At 45.7% G+C, this 18,326-nt stretch overlaps 1 protein-coding gene across 1 annotated transcript in view; it reads right to left on the bottom strand.

The window, feature by feature from the left end:
• Positions 1-18,326, bottom strand: part of TSPAN9 (tetraspanin 9) — a 634,531-nt gene that overhangs the window by 413,887 nt on the left and 202,318 nt on the right. The window lies entirely within an intron of this gene.

Here is an 18,326-nt window from a genome sequence, read left to right as displayed (position 1 = left end):
TGGCTGTATTTTTTTTTCTGGGAAACAGCGCCACATTTGTTCACAGGTTGTGTGTGGTATTGCATTTCAGCGCCATTCACTTTAAGATTTATTAAGATCACAAAAATGATAAGGTGAAGCCATCATTATGAAATCTGTGGGGGTCCGAATCTCGTCATTCCTACATATAAGCTATTTAAAGGGTCTGTAGTGCTTGATTAAGCCCTTCTACCACTTCAGCGTTTGCATTGCTTTATATACCTACTTTTATGCTGACTTTGGGATAGCAGGTAACCAGGGCTCCTAAGCTGCTCCTCAAACTAGTGGGCCCTAGGCTATCCCTATTTTGAGGGATACTCCTGATAGTGGAGAGGCCTGAGTCTTCTTTCTGGCCCTGCTCCTAACCAGTCCTGATCTAATTCCCTCTCTCTTTCTCCCATTGTTACAATGTATGTCCAAGAAATGCGGTGACCCTCAAGCTAAGAGACCCTACGCTATCCCTATTCTTAGGGATACTCTTAATGGTGGAGATGTCTGAGTCTCCTTCTTGGCCCTGCTCCTGACCAGTCCTGATTTGATTCCCCCTCCCCCTCTCCCACTGCTACAATGTATGTCCAAGAAATCCCTGTATAACTGTCACGATAATTATGAGATAGCAAGGAACCAGGGCTCTTAAGCTGACCCTCAAGCTAGTGAGCCCTACACTATCCCTATTCTCAGGGATACTCTTAATGGTGGAGATGCCTGAGTCTTCTTCCTGGCCCTGCTCCTGACCAGTCCTGATCTAATTCCCTCACCCCTCTCCCATTGCTACAATGAACTGTATGTCCAAGAAATGCCTGTATAACTGTCACAATGATTATGGGATATAAGGGAACCAGGGCTCTTATGCTATCCCTAACCTCAGAGATACTCCTAATGGTGGAGAGGCCTGAGTCTCCTTCCTGGCCCTGATCCTGACCAGTCCTCATGTGATTCCTTCTCCCATGGAAGGACGGGTCAGGAGTGTGTTGAAACCACAGAAAGAGATAGAAAACAAAACTCTGCCACACAACACATAGAAGGATAGATAGATAAATAGAAAGATAGATAGAAGACTAGATAATACATAAATAAATAGATAGATAGATGATAGATAGATAGATAGAGGGATAGATAGAAAGATAGATGGATAGATAGAAGGATAGATAGATAAATAGAAAGATAGATGGATGGATGGATGGATGGATGGATAGAGGGATAGATGGATGGATAGATAGATAGATGGATAGAGGGATAGAGGGATAGATGGATGGATAGAAGGATAGATAGATAGATAGAAAGATAGATAGATAGATAGATAGATAGAGGGATAGATAGATTAAAGGATAGACAGATAAATAGACGGATAGATAGACTGAAGGATAGATAGATAGATAGATAGATAGATAGATTGAGGCATAGAGGGATAGATAGATAGATAGATAGATTGAGGGATAGATAGATAGATAGATAATAGATAGATAGATATAGATAGATAGAGGGATAGATAGATAGATAGATAGATGGATAGATAGATAGAGGGATGGGTGGATGGATGGATGGATAGATAGAGGGATAGATAGATGGATGGATGGATGGATGGATGGATGGATGGATGGATGGATAGAGGGATGGATGGATGGATGGATGGATGGATGGATGGATAGATAGATAGAGGGATAGATAGATGGATGGATGGATGGATGGATGGATGGATAGATAGATAGATGTACATACAGAAATTGATCAAAGAAAAAGCGACCGTAAACCACACCACAAAAATTACAATATTAGATGACAAGTGCATATATTGAAACAGTCCCTGATGAAGGTGACACCGAAACGTGCGTGTCGGGGCTGGCGTCACATGTGTATACAGGTCTTCTGCTGCACAGGTAAATACTTTTTATCTCTCATGTCTATATTTTGGTGGCTCCCCTACATACTTGCTCTGGACACTAGTGAATAACATACTGTATCTGAGATACTTTATGCTGTATATATACTATTTTTTCACAGCATATTTACACTATATACTACAGCTACAATCGCTATATATACCAATACAAGCATTATTAGCAACATATATAGTTTTGTCCCCCAATAACATTAATAGCCAGCTTTATATCTTTACAATACTATACGATATATCATGGCTATTGCTATTGCACATCTGTGAACACTGGGTTCTAAAGAGCGCTTTACACGCAGCTCCCATCGGTGAAAGCACCCACCCCGTCGTTTGTGCGTCACGGGCAAATCGCTGCCTGTGGCGCACAATATCGATAGTTCCCGTCACACGGACTTACCTGCCTAGCGACGTCGCTGTGGCCGGTTAACCGCCTCTTTTCTAAGGGGGAGGTTCGTGCGGCGTCACAGCGACATCACACGGCAGCCATCCAATTGAAGCGGAGGAGCGGAGAGCAGCCGCATGAAAGACACACCCACCTCGTTGCCGGAGGACGCAGGCACGGTGTTGTTCGTCGTTCCCGGTGTGTCACACGTAGCAATGTGTGCTGCCCCCGAAATGACAAACAACCTGCGTCCAGAAAAAGGAACGATATTTGGGAAATGGACGATAAACGATTTGGTGAGTATTTCACATCGATAGCGGTCGCTCGTATGTGTTACACGCAATGACGTCGCTAACAAGGCCGGATGTGCGTCACGAATTTGCGATGTCGTTGCGTGTAAAGCCCCCTTAAGGCTCCATATCCTGTTCCTGGTATTATACAGACACCGATACAGAATGAATAGACGTCCATAGATCGTTCCTTCATCTTACATGCGGTATTATTATGGCGGTATTATTATGGCGGTATTATTATGGCGGTATTGTATGACGTGCGGAGACTAAAGCGATCTTGGCAGGAAGTGTGATAATACGATCGCCCGGTCTGCAATCTATTGTGAAGTCATCTGCTGATCACTATTCAGACGACAAGACATGGGAGGTCTGCGAGAGTATAGAGCAAGGCAGAGGAATGGAGCTGAGAGTGCGCCAGGACAAACACCGGCCCCCCCTCCGCCGGGACACATTCATCACTATGACTTACTCTATCGCATTTACAATTTTTTTTCTCTCTTTCTTTTGAGATTGAAGATTACGTGAAAACATTCTGAAGATTCATGCTGCTCCGGCTTCTGTTACTCACAATAATGCCCTCCTGTAATAACAGCGGCCTCTGAATGCGCATTTTAAATACCAAGTAAAATGTTTTCCTAAATCACAAAGTGAAAAAAGAAGAAGAGAGCAAACATAGAGGGGAAGGGGCAGCCTGGGAACGACACTCAGGGGCTTCATGTCCGACTGGTTCAGAGCCTCACACTCATGTTGGGGTAATATTTGTAAGACTAATTACCTTCATATTACTGCACGCCTGTGTATCGCTCCTCATCTGTCTATCGATCCTCACCTTTCTATCGCTCCTCATCTTCCTATCGCTCCTCACCTTTCTATCGCTCCTCACCTTTCTATCGCTCCTCACCTTTCTATCGCCCCTCACCTTTCTATCGCTCCTCACCTTTCTATCGCTCCTCATCTGTCTATCGCTCCTCATCTGTCTATCGCTCCTCACCTTTCTATCGCTCCTCACCTTTCTATCGCTCCTCACCTTTCTATCGCCCCTCACCTTTCTATCGCTCCTCACCTTTCTATCGCTCCTCATCTGTCTATCGCTCCTCACCTTTCTATCGCTCCTCACCTTTCTATCGCTCCTCATCTGTCTATCGCTCCTCATCTTTCTATCGCTCCTCACCTTTCTATCGCTCCTCACCTTCCTATCGCTCCTCACCTTTCTATCGCTCCTCATCTGTCTATCGCTCCTCACCTTTCTATCGCTCCTCACCTTTCTATCGCTCCTCATCTGTCTATCGCTCCTCATCTTTCTATTGCTCCTCACCTTTCTATCGCTCCTCACCTTCCTATCGCTCCTCACCTTTCTATCGCTCCTCATCTGTCTATCGCTCCTCACCTTTCTATCGCTCCTCATCTGTCTATCGCTCCTCATCTTCCTATCGCTCCTCACCTTTCTATCGCTCCTCATCTTCCTATCGCTCCTCATCTGTCTATCGCTCCACATCTGTCTATCGCTCCTCACCTTTCTATCGCTCCTCATCTGTCTATCGCTCCTCATCTGTCTATCGCTCCTCATCTGTCTATCGCTCCTCACCTTTCTATCGCTCCTCATCTGTCTATCGCTCCTCATCTGTCTATCGCTCCTCACCTTCCTATCACTCCTCACCTTTCTATCGCTCCTCATCTGTCTATCGCTCCTCACCTTTCTATCGCTCCTCACCTTTCTATCGCTCCTCATCTGTCTATCGCTCCTCACCTTTCTATCGCTCCTCATCTGTCTATCGCTCCTCATCTGTCTATCGCTCCTCATCTGTCTATCGCTCCTTACCTTTCTATTGGTCCTCACCTTTCTATCGCTCCTCACCTTTCTATCGCTCCTCACCTTCCTATCGCTCCTCACCTTTCCATTGCTCCTCACCTTTCTATCGCTCCTCACCTTTCTATCGCTCCTCACCTTTCTATCGCTCCTCACCTTTCTATCGCCCCTCACCTTTCTATCGCTCCTCACCTTTCTATCGCTCCTCACCTTCCTATCGCTCCTCACCTTTCTATCGCTCCTCACCTTTCTATCGCTCCTCACCTTCCTATCGCTCCTCACCTTTCCATTGCTCCTCACCTTTCTATCACTCCTCATCTGTCTATCGCTCCTCACCTTTCTATCGCTCCTCACCTTCCTATCGCTCCTCACCTTTCTCCTCACCTTTCTATCGCTCCTCACCTTTCTATCACTCCTCATCTGTCTATCGCTCCTCACCTTTCTATCGCTCCTCACCTTTCTATCGCTCCTCATCTTTCTATCGTTCCTCACCTTTCTATCGCTCCTCACCTTTCTATCGCTCCACACCTTTCTATCGCTCCTCATCTTCCTATCGCTCCTCATCTTCCTATCGCTCCTCATCTGTCTATCTCTCCTCACCTTCCTATCGCTCCTCATCTTTCTATCGCTCCTAATCTTTCTATCACTCCTCATCTGTCTATCGCTCCTCACCTTTCTATCGCTCCTCATCTTCCTATCGCTCTTCACCTTTCTATCGCTCCTCATCTTTCTATCGCTCCTCACCTTTCTATCGCTCCTCACCTTTCTATCGCTCCTCATCTTCCTATCGCTCTTCACCTTTCTATCGCTCCTCATCTTTCTATCGCTCCTCATCTGTCTATTGCTCCTCACCTATCTATCACTCCTCATCTGTCTATCGCTCCTCACCTTTCTATCGCTCCTCATCTTCCTATCGCTCTTCACCTTTCTATCGCTCCTCATCTTTCTATCGCTCCTCACCTTTCTATCGCTCCTCATCTGTCTATCGCTCCTCACCTTTCTATCGCTCCTCATCTTTCTATCGCTCCTCACCTTCCTATCGCTCCTCATCTGTCTATCGCTCCTCACCTTTCTATCGCTCCTCACCTTTCTATCGCTCCTCATCTTTCTATCGCTCCTCACCTTTCTATCGCTCCTCATCTTCCTATCGCTCCTCACCTTTCTATCGCTCCTCATCTTCCTATCGCTCCTCACCTTCCTATCGCTCCTCATCTGTCTATCGCTCCTCACCTTTCTATCGCTCCTCACCTTTCTATCGCTCCTCATCTTTCTATCGCTCCTCACCTTTCTATCGCTCCTCATCTTCCTATCGCTCCTCACCTTTCTATCGCTCCTCACCTTTCTATCGCTCCTCATCTTTCTATCACTCCTCACCCTTCTATCGCTCCTCACCTTCCTGTCGCTCCTCACCTTTCTATCGCTCCTCACCTTCCTATCGCTCCTCATCTTCCTGTCGCTCCTCACCTTTCTATCGCTCCTCACCTTTCTATCGCTCCTCACCCTTCTATCGCTCCTCACCTTCCTGTCGCTCCTCACCTTTCTATCGCTCCTCATCTTCCTATCGCTCCTCACCTTTCTATTGCTCCTCACCTTTCTATCGCTCCTCACCTTTCTATCGCTCCTCACCTTTCTATCGCTCCTCATCTTCCTATCGCTCCTCATCTTCCTGTCGCTCCTCATCTTTCTATCACTCCTCATCTGTCTATCGCTCCTCATCTTTCTATCGCTCCTCACCTTTCTATCGCTCCTCACCCTTCTATCGCCCCTCACCCTTCTATCGCTCCTCACCTTTCTATCGCTCCTCACCCTTCTATCGCTCCTCACCTTTCTATCGCTCCTCATCTTCCTATCGCTCCTCACCTTCCTATCGCTCCTCATCTTTCTATCGCTCCTCACCTTTCTATCGCTCCTCACCCTTCTATCGCTCCTCACCTTTCTATCGCTCCTCATCTTCCTATCGCTCCTCACCTGTCTATCGCTCCTCATCTGTCTATCGCTCCTCACCTTTCTATCGCTCCTCATCTTTCTATCACTCCTCACCCTTCTATCGCTCCTCACCTTCCTGTCGCTCCTCACCTTTCTATCGCTCCTCACCTTCCTATCGCTCCTCATCTTCCTGTCGCTCCTCACCTTTCTATCGCTCCTCACCTTTCTATCGCTCCTCACCCTTCTATCGCTCCTCACCTTCCTGTCGCTCCTCACCTTTCTATCGCTCCTCATCTTCCTATCGCTCCTCACCTTTCTATTGCTCCTCACCTTTCTATCGCTCCTCACCTTTCTATCGCTCCTCATCTTCCTATCGCTCCTCATCTTTCTATCGCTCCTCATCTTCCTATCGCTCCTCATCTTTCTATCGCTCCTCATCTGTCTATCGCTCCTCATCTTTCTATCGCTCCTCAACTTTCTATCGCTCCTCACCCTTCTATCGCTCCTCATCCTTCTATCGCTCCTCACCTTTCTATCGCTCCTCACCCTTCTATCGCTCCTCACCTTTCTATCGCTCCTCATCTTCCTATCGCTCCTCACCTTCCTATCGCTCCTCATCTTTCTATCGCTCCTCACCTTTCTATCGCTCCTCACCTTTCTATCGCTCCTCACCTTTCTATCGCTCCTCACCTTTCTATCGCTCCTCACCTTTCTATCGCTCCTCATCCTTCTATCGCTCCTCACCTTTCTATCGCTCCTCATCTTCCTATCGCTCCTCATCCTTCTATCGCTCCTCACCCTTCTATCGCTCCTCACCTTTCTATCGCTCCTCACCTTTCTATCGCTCCTCACCCTTCTATCGCTCCTCACCCTTCTATCGCTCCTCACCTTTCTATCGCTCCTCACCTTTCTATCGCTCCTCACCCTTCTATCGCTCCTCACCCTTCTATCGCTCCTCACCCTTCTATCGCTCCTCACCTTTCTATCGCTCCTCACCCTTCTATCGCTCCTCACCTTTCTATCGCTCCTCATCTTTTTATCGCTCCTCACCCTTCTATCGCTCCTCACCCTTCTATCGCTCCTCACCTTTCTATCGCTCCTCACCTTTCTATTGCTCCTCCCCTTTCTATCGCTCCTCATCTTCCTATCGCTCCTCACCTTTCTATCGCTCCTCATCTTCCTATCGCTCCTCATCTTTCTATCGCTCCTCACCTTTCTATCGCTCCCTCCTCACCTTTCTATCGCTCCTCACCTTTCTATCGCTCCTCACCTTTCTATCGCTCCTCATCTGTCTATCGCTCCTCACCTTTCTATCACTCCTCACATTTCTATCGCTCCTCATCTGTCTATCGCTCCTCACCTTTCTATCGCGCCTCACCTTTCTATCGCTCCTCACCTTTCTATCGCTCCTCACCTTTCTATCACTCCTCATCTGTCTATCGCTCCTCACCTTTCTATCGCTCCTCACCTTTCTATCACTCCTCATCTGTCTATCGCTCCTCATCTGTCTATCGCTCCTCATCTTTCTATCGCTCCTCACCTTCCTATCGCTCTTCACCTTTCTATCGCTCCTCATCTTTCTATCGCTCCTCACCTTTCTATCGCTCCTCACCTTCCTATCGCTCCTCACCTTTCTATCGCTCCTCATCTGTCTATCGCTCCTCACCTTTCTATCGCTCCTCATCTTTCTATCACTCCTCACCCTTCTATCGCTCCTCACCTTCCTATCGCTCCTCATCTTCCTGTCGCTCCTCACCTTTCTATCGCTCCTCACCTTTCTATCGCTCCTCACCCTTCTATCGCTCCTCACCTTCCTGTCGCTCCTCACCTTTCTATCGCTCCTCATCTTCCTATCGCTCCTCACCTTTCTATTGCTCCTCACCTTTCTATCGCTCCTCACCTTTCTATCGCTCCTCATCTTTCTATCGCTCCTCATCTTCCTATCGCTCCTCATCTGTCTATCGCTCCTCATCTTTCTATCGCTCCTCACCTTTCTATCGCTCCTCACCCTTCTATCGCTCCTCACCCTTCTATCGCTCCTCACCTTTCTATCGCTCCTCACCCTTCTATCGCTCCTCACCTTTCTATCGCTCCTCATCTTCCTATCGCTCCTCACCTTCCTATCGCTCCTCATCTTTCTATCGCTCCTCACCTTTCTATCGCTCCTCACCTTTCTATCGCTCCTCACCTTTCTATCGCTCCTCACCTTTCTATCGCTCCTCACCTTTCTATCGCTCCTCATCCTTCTATCGCTCCTCACCTTTCTATCGCTCCTCATCTTCCTATCGCTCCTCATCCTTCTATCGCTCCTCACCCTTCTATCGCTCCTCACCTTTCTATCGCTCCTCACCTTTCTATCGCTCCTCACCCTTCTATCGCTCCTCACCCTTCTATCGCTCCTCACCCTTCTATCGCTCCTCACCTTTCTATCGCTCCTCACCCTTCTATCGCTCCTCACCTTTCTATCGCTCCTCATCTTTTTATCGCTCCTCACCCTTCTATCGCTCCTCACCCTTCTATCGCTCCTCACCTTTCTATCGCTCCTCACCTTTCTATCGCTCCTCCCCTTTCTATCGCTCCTCATCTTCCTATTGCTCCTCCCCTTTCTATCGCTCCTCATCTTCCTATCGCTCCTCACCTTTCTATCGCTCCTCACCTTTCTATCGCTCCTCATCTTCCTATCGCTCCTCATCTTTCTATCGCTCCTCACCTTTCTATCGCTCCCTCCTCACCTTTCTATCGCTCCTCACCTTTCTATCGCTCCTCACCTTTCTATCGCTCCTCATCTGTCTATCGCTCCTCACCTTTCTATCACTCCTCACATTTCTATCGCTCCTCATCTGTCTATCGCTCCTCACCTTTCTATCGCGCCTCACCTTTCTATCGCTCCTCACCTTTCTATCGCTCCTCACCTTTCTATCACTCCTCATCTGTCTATCGCTCCTCACCTTTCTATCGCTCCTCACCTTTCTATCACTCCTCATCTGTCTATCGCTCCTCATCTGTCTATCGCTCCTCATCTTTCTATCGCTCCTCACCTTCCTATCGCTCTTCACCTTTCTATCGCTCCTCATCTTTCTATCGCTCCTCACCTTTCTATCGCTCCTCACCTTTCTATCGCTCCTCACCTTTCTATCACTCCTCATCTGTCTATCGCTCCTCACCTTTCTATCGCTCATCTTCCTATCGCTCTTCACCTTTCTATCGCTCCTCATCTTTCTATCGCTCCTCACCTTTCTATCGCTCCTCATCTGTCTATCGCTCCTCACCTTTCTATCGCTCCTCATCTTTCTATCGCTCCTCACCTTCCTATCGCTCCTCATCTGTCTATCGCTCCTCACCTTTCTATTGCTCCTCACCTTTCTATCGCTCCTCATCTTTCTATCGCTCCTCACCTTTCTATCGCTCCTCATCTTCCTATCGCTCCTCACCTTTCTATCGCTCCTCATCTTCCTATCGCTCCTCACCTTCCTATCGCTCCTCATCTGTCTATCGCTCCTCACCTTTCTATCGCTCCTCACCTTTCTATCGCTCCTCATCTTTCTATCGCTCCTCACCTTTCTATCGCTCCTCATCTTCCTATCGCTCCTCACCTTTCTATCGCTCCTCATCTGTCTATCGCTCCTCACCTTTCTATCGCTCCTCATCTTTCTATCCCTCCTCACCCTTCTATCGCTCCTCACCTTCCTGTCGCTCCTCACCTTTCTATCGCTCCTCACCTTCCTATCGCTCCTCATCTTCCTGTCGCTCCTCACCTTTCTATCGCTCCTCACCTTTCTATCGCTCCTCATCTTTCTATCGCTCCTCACCTTTCTATCGCTCCTCATCTTCCTATCGCTCCTCACCTTTCTATCGCTCCTCATCTGTCTATCGCTCCTCACCTTTCTATCGCTCCTCACCTTTCTATCACTCCTCATCTGTCTATCGCTCCTCATCTGTCTATCGCTCCTCATCTTTCTATCGCTCCTCACCTTCCTATCGCTCTTCACCTTCCTATCGCTCTTCACCTTTCTATCGCTCCTCATCTTTCTATCGCTCCTCACCTTTCTATCGCTCCTCACCTTCCTATCGCTCCTCACCTTTCTATCGCTCCTCATCTGTCTATCGCTCCTCACCTTTCTATCGCTCCTCATCTTTCTATCACTCCTCACCCTTCTATCGCTCCTCACCTTCCTATCGCTCCTCATCTTCCTGTCGCTCCTCACCTTTCTATCGCTCCTCACCTTTCTATCGCTCCTCACCCTTCTATCGCTCCTCACCTTCCTGTCGCTCCTCACCTTTCTATCGCTCCTCATCTTCCTATCGCTCCTCACCTTTCTATTGCTCCTCACCTTTCTATCGCTCCTCACCTTTCTATCGCTCCTCATCTTTCTATCGCTCCTCATCTTCCTATCGCTCCTCATCTGTCTATCGCTCCTCATCTTTCTATCGCTCCTCACCTTTCTATCGCTCCTCACCCTTCTATCGCTCCTCACCCTTCTATCGCTCCTCACCTTTCTATCGCTCCTCACCCTTCTATCGCTCCTCACCTTTCTATCGCTCCTCATCTTCCTATCGCTCCTCACCTTCCTATCGCTCCTCATCTTTCTATCGCTCCTCACCTTTCTATCGCTCCTCACCTTTCTATCGCTCCTCACCTTTCTATCGCTCCTCACCTTTCTATCGCTCCTCACCTTTCTATCGCTCCTCATCCTTCTATCGCTCCTCACCTTTCTATCGCTCCTCATCTTCCTATCGCTCCTCATCCTTCTATCGCTCCTCACCCTTCTATCGCTCCTCACCTTTCTATCGCTCCTCACCTTTCTATCGCTCCTCACCCTTCTATCGCTCCTCACCCTTCTATCGCTCCTCACCCTTCTATCGCTCCTCACCTTTCTATCACTCCTCACCCTTCTATCGCTCCTCACCTTTCTATCGCTCCTCATCTTTTTATCGCTCCTCACCCTTCTATCGCTCCTCACCCTTCTATCGCTCCTCACCTTTCTATCGCTCCTCACCTTTCTATCGCTCCTCCCCTTTCTATCGCTCCTCATCTTCCTATTGCTCCTCCCCTTTCTATCGCTCCTCATCTTCCTATCGCTCCTCACCTTTCTATCGCTCCTCACCTTTCTATCGCTCCTCATCTTCCTATCGCTCCTCATCTTTCTATCGCTCCTCACCTTTCTATCGCTCCCTCCTCACCTTTCTATCGCTCCTCACCTTTCTATCGCTCCTCACCTTTCTATCGCTCCTCATCTGTCTATCGCTCCTCACCTTTCTATCACTCCTCACATTTCTATCGCTCCTCATCTGTCTATCGCTCCTCACCTTTCTATCGCGCCTCACCTTTCTATCGCTCCTCACCTTTCTATCGCTCCTCACCTTTCTATCACTCCTCATCTGTCTATCGCTCCTCACCTTTCTATCGCTCCTCACCTTTCTATCACTCCTCATCTGTCTATCGCTCCTCATCTGTCTATCGCTCCTCATCTTTCTATCGCTCCTCACCTTCCTATCGCTCTTCACCTTTCTATCGCTCCTCATCTTTCTATCGCTCCTCACCTTTCTATCGCTCCTCACCTTTCTATCGCTCCTCACCTTTCTATCACTCCTCATCTGTCTATCGCTCCTCACCTTTCTATCGCTCATCTTCCTATCGCTCTTCACCTTTCTATCGCTCCTCATCTTTCTATCGCTCCTCACCTTTCTATCGCTCCTCATCTGTCTATCGCTCCTCACCTTTCTATCGCTCCTCATCTTTCTATCGCTCCTCACCTTCCTATCGCTCCTCATCTGTCTATCGCTCCTCACCTTTCTATTGCTCCTCACCTTTCTATCGCTCCTCATCTTTCTATCGCTCCTCACCTTTCTATCGCTCCTCATCTTCCTATCGCTCCTCACCTTTCTATCGCTCCTCATCTTCCTATCGCTCCTCACCTTCCTATCGCTCCTCATCTGTCTATCGCTCCTCACCTTTCTATCGCTCCTCACCTTTCTATCGCTCCTCATCTTTCTATCGCTCCTCACCTTTCTATCGCTCCTCATCTTCCTATCGCTCCTCACCTTTCTATCGCTCCTCATCTGTCTATCGCTCCTCACCTTTCTATCGCTCCTCATCTTTCTATCCCTCCTCACCCTTCTATCGCTCCTCACCTTCCTGTCGCTCCTCACCTTTCTATCGCTCCTCACCTTCCTATCGCTCCTCATCTTCCTGTCGCTCCTCACCTTTCTATCGCTCCTCACCTTTCTATCGCTCCTCACCCTTCTATCGCTCCTCACCTTCCTGTCGCTTCTCACCTTTCTATCGCTCCTCATCTTCCTATCGCTCCTCACCTTTCTATTGCTCCTCACCTTTCTATCGCTCCTCACCTTTCTATCGCTCCTCATCTTTCTATCGCTCCTCATCTTCCTATCGCTCCTCATCTTCCTGTCGCTCCTCATCTTTCTATCACTCCTCATCTGTCTATCGCTCCTCATCTTTCTATCGCTCCTCACCTTTCTATCGCTCCTCACCTTTCTATCGCTCTTCACCTTTCTATCGCTCACCTTCCTATCGCTCCTCACCTTCCTATCGCTCCTCATCTTTCTATCGCTCTTCACCTTTCTATCGCTCCTCACCCTTCTATCGCTCCTCATCTTTCTATCGCTCCTCACCTTTCTATCGCTCCTCATCTTTCTATCGCTCTTCACCTTTCTATCGCTCCTCATCTTTCTATCGCTCTTCACCTTTCTATCGCTCCTCATCTTTCTATCGCTCTTCACCTTTCTATCGCTCACCTTTCTATCGCTCCTCACCTTTCTATCGCTCCTCACCTTTTTTGAATTTATCACATGGCTGCATTTTAACAGAGTGAAAAATTTTAAAGGGGTGTGAATACTTTCCGTAATCACTGTAGCTTTGTGGGGACAATGTTCCAAATAATTTGTATCTTCCTGATGTAAATTTCCTCTCCTTCTCAGCTTATAAGTGCAGGAGGCGGTCAGTTAAGTAGCTCCACCCACTGGACTCAAAAGCTGAGAGGAAGTTGACATTTACAACAGCAAAATACAAATTATATGGAATATTTTTCCCCACCAAACTATTTATCAATCAGCTCAGTTTTTACTCTCCTCCTGAAATGTGCCCACATTCTTAGTTTATGAGTCCAGGAGGCGATCAGGTAAGTAGCTCCGCCCACTGGACTCATAAGCTGAGAGGGAGGTGAAATTTACATCATTAAATTAAAGTTATATGGAATATTTTTCCCCACAAACTATATATCAATCAGCTTAGTTTTTCCTCTCCTCCTGAAATGTGCCCTCATTCTCACTTCATGACTCCAGGAGGCAGTCAGCTAAGTAGTTCCGCCCACTGGACTCTTAAGCTGAGAGGGAGGTTAAATTTACATCATGAAATTAAAATTATATGGAATATTTTTTGCCACAAGCTATATATCAATCAGCTCAGTTTATCCTCCAGAAATGTCCTCTCCTTCTCAGTTTATGAGTCCAGGGGGCGGTCAGCTAAATAACTCCACCCACTGGACTCATAAGGTGAGAGGGAGGTTAAATTTACATCATTAAATTATATGGAATATTTTTCCCCACAAACTATATATATCAATCAGATCAGTTTATCCTCTCCTCCTGAAATTTCCTCTCCTTCTCAGTTTATGAGTCTAGGAGGCGATCAGTTAAGTAGCTCCGCCCACTGGACTCATAAGCTGAGCGGGAGGTCAAATTTACATCAGTAAAATACAAATTATATGGAACATTTTCCCCACAAAGCTATATATCAATCAGCTCAGTTTTTCCTTTTCTTCTGAAATATCCCCTCTTCTCAGTTTATGAATCCAGGAGGCGGTCAGTTAAGTAGCTCCGCCCACTGGACTGATATGCTGAGAGGGAGGTGAAACATACATCAAGAAAATACAAAGTTGTACTAAATATTTTCCCATTAAACTATATATCAATCTTCTCAGCAAATCCTTCTTTATAACATAGTGCTAGCGGATAGGACAAGAAAAAAAGTCCAAATCATTAAGGCTCTTGAATGCCTAAAACATTACCTTTAGACACTTCATAATGTACCATGTAAAGTTTGTTATTTTGGTGTGCCAGGAGGAGAAAATACTGCAGCAGGTTAATCAGCAGTCCCATGTAAACAGGCACATAAAATAACTCAGCTTGGCTACATTGGCATCTACTGAATGACTACCCCCGGCCTCACCATCTCTATGTAATATCTACCGCTAACTCCTGTGATATACAGAGCTGTTTTCTCTGTTACCTTCAAAGAGACACCAGATGCATGGGATGATTCAAGAAGTGCTGAAGGGAACATTGCACCCTGGACCGGCGGTAGTAACTTCTATTTAAGTCTCGGCCAGTTATAGCCGCCACAGTACATGAGGATCCTCCATCTCGGCATTAGATGAACGCTGAGATCTTATCCTAACCTCTATGAGATCCAAGGCTGCTGCTTCTAAAGTAGCTGTTGATTGAAAGTTTGGATTAGAACTTAAAGGGAATCTATCAGAAGGTTTTTGCTATGTAATTTGAGAGCAGCATGATGTAGGGGTTGAGACCCTGATTTCAGCAATATGTCACTTATTAGGCTGTGTTTTGATAATTCCATAAAATCAGTGTTTTATTAGCAGGAGATTATCACGCTGTGTTTTGCTATTTCCATAAAATCAGTGTTTTATCAGCAGGAGATTATCACTCTGTTTTGCTATTTCCATAAAATCAGTGTTTTATTAGCAGGAGATTATCACTCTGTTTTGCTATTTCCATAAAATCAATGTTTTATTAGCAGGAGATTATCACTCTGTGTTTTGCTATTTCCATAAAATCAGTGTTTTATCAGCAGGAGATTATCACTCTCTGTTTTGCTATTTCCATAAAATCAGTGTTTTATTAGCAGGAGATAATCACTCTGTGTTTTGCGATTTCCATAAAATCAGTGTTTTATCAGCAGGAGATTATCACTCTGTGTTTTGCTATTTCCATAAAATCCATGTTTTATCAGCAGGAGATTATCACTCTGTGTTTTGCTATTTCCATAAAATCAGTGTTTTATTAGCAGGAGATTATCACTCTGTGTTTTGCTATTTCCATAAAATCAGTGTTTTATCAGCAGGAGATTATCACTCTGTGTTTTGCTATTTCCATAAAATCAGTGTTTTATTAGCAGGAGATAATCACTCTGTGTTTTGCGATTTCCATAAAATCAGTGTTTTATCAGCAGGAGATTATCACTCTGTGTTTTGCTATTTCCATAAAATCAGTGTTTTATTAGCAGGAGATAATCACTCTGTGTTTTGCGATTTCCATAAAATCAGTGTTTTATCAGCAGGAGATTATCACCCTGTGTTTTGCTATTTCCATAAAATCAGTGTTTTATTAGCAGGAGATTATCACTCTGTGTTTTGCTATTTCCATAAAATCAGTGTTTTATCAGCAGGAGATTATCACTCTGTGTTTTGCTATTTCCATAAAATCAGTGTTTTATCAGCAGGAGATTATCACTCTGTGTTTTACTATTTCCATAAAATCAGTGTTTTATCAGGAGGAAGTTATCACTATAGGACTAGGTACCTCAAGTCTCTTAGTCCATCCATACACCCACCACTGATTAGTGCTGTCTGTCCATAGGACAACAATCAGTCGTACACTGCACAAATCTGGCCTTTATGGAAGAGTGGCAATAAGAAAGCCATTTCTCAAAGATATCCATAAAAAGTGTTGTTTAAAGTTTGCCACAAGCCACCTGGGAGACACCAAACATGTGGAAGAAGGTGCTCTGTTCAGATGAAACCAAAATTAAACTATTTGGGAACAATGCCAAATGATATGTTTGGCGTAAAAGCAACGCAGCTCATCACCCTGAACACACCATCCCCACTGTCAAACATGGTGGTGGCAGCATCATGGTTTGGGCCTGCTTTTCTTCAGCAGGGACAGGGAAGATGGTTAAAATTGATGGGAAGATGGAGCCAAATACAGGACCATTCTTGAAGAAAACCTGTTGGAGTCTGCAAAAGACCTGAGACTGGGACGGAGGTTTGTCTTCCAACAAGACAATGACCCCAAACATAAAGCAAAATCTACAATGGAATGGATCACAAATAAACGTATCCAGGTGTTAGAATGGCCAAGTCACAGTCCAGACCTGAACCCAATCGAGAATCTGTGGAAAGAGCTGAAAACTGCTGTTCACAAACGCCTCCATCCAACCTCACTCAGCTCCAGCTGTTTACAAAGGAAGAATGGGCGAGAATTTCAGTCTCTCGATGCGCAAAACTGATAGAGACACACACCCAGAGCGACTGCAGCTGTAATCGCAGCAAAAGGGGGCGCTACAAAGTATTAACTTACAGGGGATGAATAATATTGCACGCCCCAATTTTCAGTTATTTAATTTTTAAAAAAGTTTAAAATAAGCAATAAATATCGTTCAACTTCACAATTGTGTCCACTTGTTGTTGATTCTTCACCAGAACATTAACATTTTTATCTTTATGTTTGACGCCTGAAATGTGGGAAAAGGTTGGAAAATTCAAGGGGGGTGAATACTTTCGCAAGGCACTGTACATTGGCACCTTCTATAGCTATGATCCTAGAGACTGAATCTTTTTCTGGGCAACCAAAAATGTAACAAAAACTTCTTTTTGGGGTCTGGAACAGTGGACATCACCTGGGTTGACTTCCATTGGCTCGATTCTTCCATTGACCCCACAGTATAAAATTATCCCCCAATACATCTCACATGGCTACTATTTATAGAGTTAACAATAATATCAGAGCCTGGTAGGTGTGTAAACTTTTGCAATGAACTGCCGTGTGTAGAGTAAATAAGGATTTGACACTAAATATACACATTACTGTCTTGATGATTGTCATGGAAGACTTGGAGTACCCCTAGACACCTAGAATAGTTAGCACAACCCCCCCTCGGCGCTGCAAAAAATCTCTCCCAACAACTTTTTTCATGTCAATCACCAGAGTACAGGATCACATTTGCGAACAGGACTGGAGAGGGACTAACCTTCCATAATGGAGGCCAATTGTAACCACATTTTAGTCAATTTTAGTCATAAGGCCAAAAATCCTCATTAACCTGAGTATAATTTACCAAAAAATCCTTTAAAAAAAACCCGTCACTTGCAATGAATATGCAGTTTCTTTACCTGGCGTAAATGCCGCTGTTCTCCTGAATCCGGCGATGTTTTTCTTTTTTTCCTGCGCCTCTCCATTCCCAAGATATGGCCCTCTATTCCTTATTCTAAGATTTTACCAAGTGGGCGTGGTCCTCATCTCCTCAGTGGGTGTGTTCTTGAAAACCCCACCCAGTTGGTTATCAAGACTAAATTTATACACAGGGAAGAGGAGGCCATATCTCAGGAACGGAGAGGCGTAGGAAAAAAAGAAAAACATCGCCGGATTCAGGAGAACAGCGGCGTTTACACCAAGTATGAAAATTACCCATTCACAATAAGTGAAATGTTCTCTTTAACCCTTTGTTTCAGTGGTAATTCTCAAATTTGTGTGTTAGGATATTTTTGGATTCCGAATGATAAGGAAACCGATACGGTAACTTTAATACAAAGTGTCAAGGATTCCTCCATGATAAATACTGTATCAGTGATATACACTATCACGGACACATAGGTTCAGAACAAGTTCACAGTGTTAAATTTGCATACCTGACATATTTCATCTAGGATCAGATTATCAGCATTGCCCCCGTAGAGGATTTACAGCCATTAGATGGAATGGATATTTATGGCTCTAAACTGGCAATACCCTAACAATAGGCCCACTGTATATATAGAGAGCGCGAGATAGTTATCTGTTATTTTTACACCGCCATTAGCAACATACAACATAACACTTCCATAGTCATTTTCCATAGGAAGACCCCCAGACTCCCGAGATGCAGTTTGGTGCCATGTTTGCTGGGCTGTTTGGACTGTTGCCTATAAACAAGTACTTCTGTTAGCCGCTGTTTATGATGGATATCCATCATTATAAAGACCAAAATAG

This window comes from Anomaloglossus baeobatrachus, chromosome 4 (genome assembly GCF_048569485.1).
Source record: "Anomaloglossus baeobatrachus isolate aAnoBae1 chromosome 4, aAnoBae1.hap1, whole genome shotgun sequence".
In the NCBI taxonomy this organism is placed as follows: domain Eukaryota; kingdom Metazoa; phylum Chordata; class Amphibia; order Anura; family Aromobatidae; genus Anomaloglossus; species Anomaloglossus baeobatrachus.
This window is presented reverse-complemented; position numbering and strand designations above follow the sequence as displayed.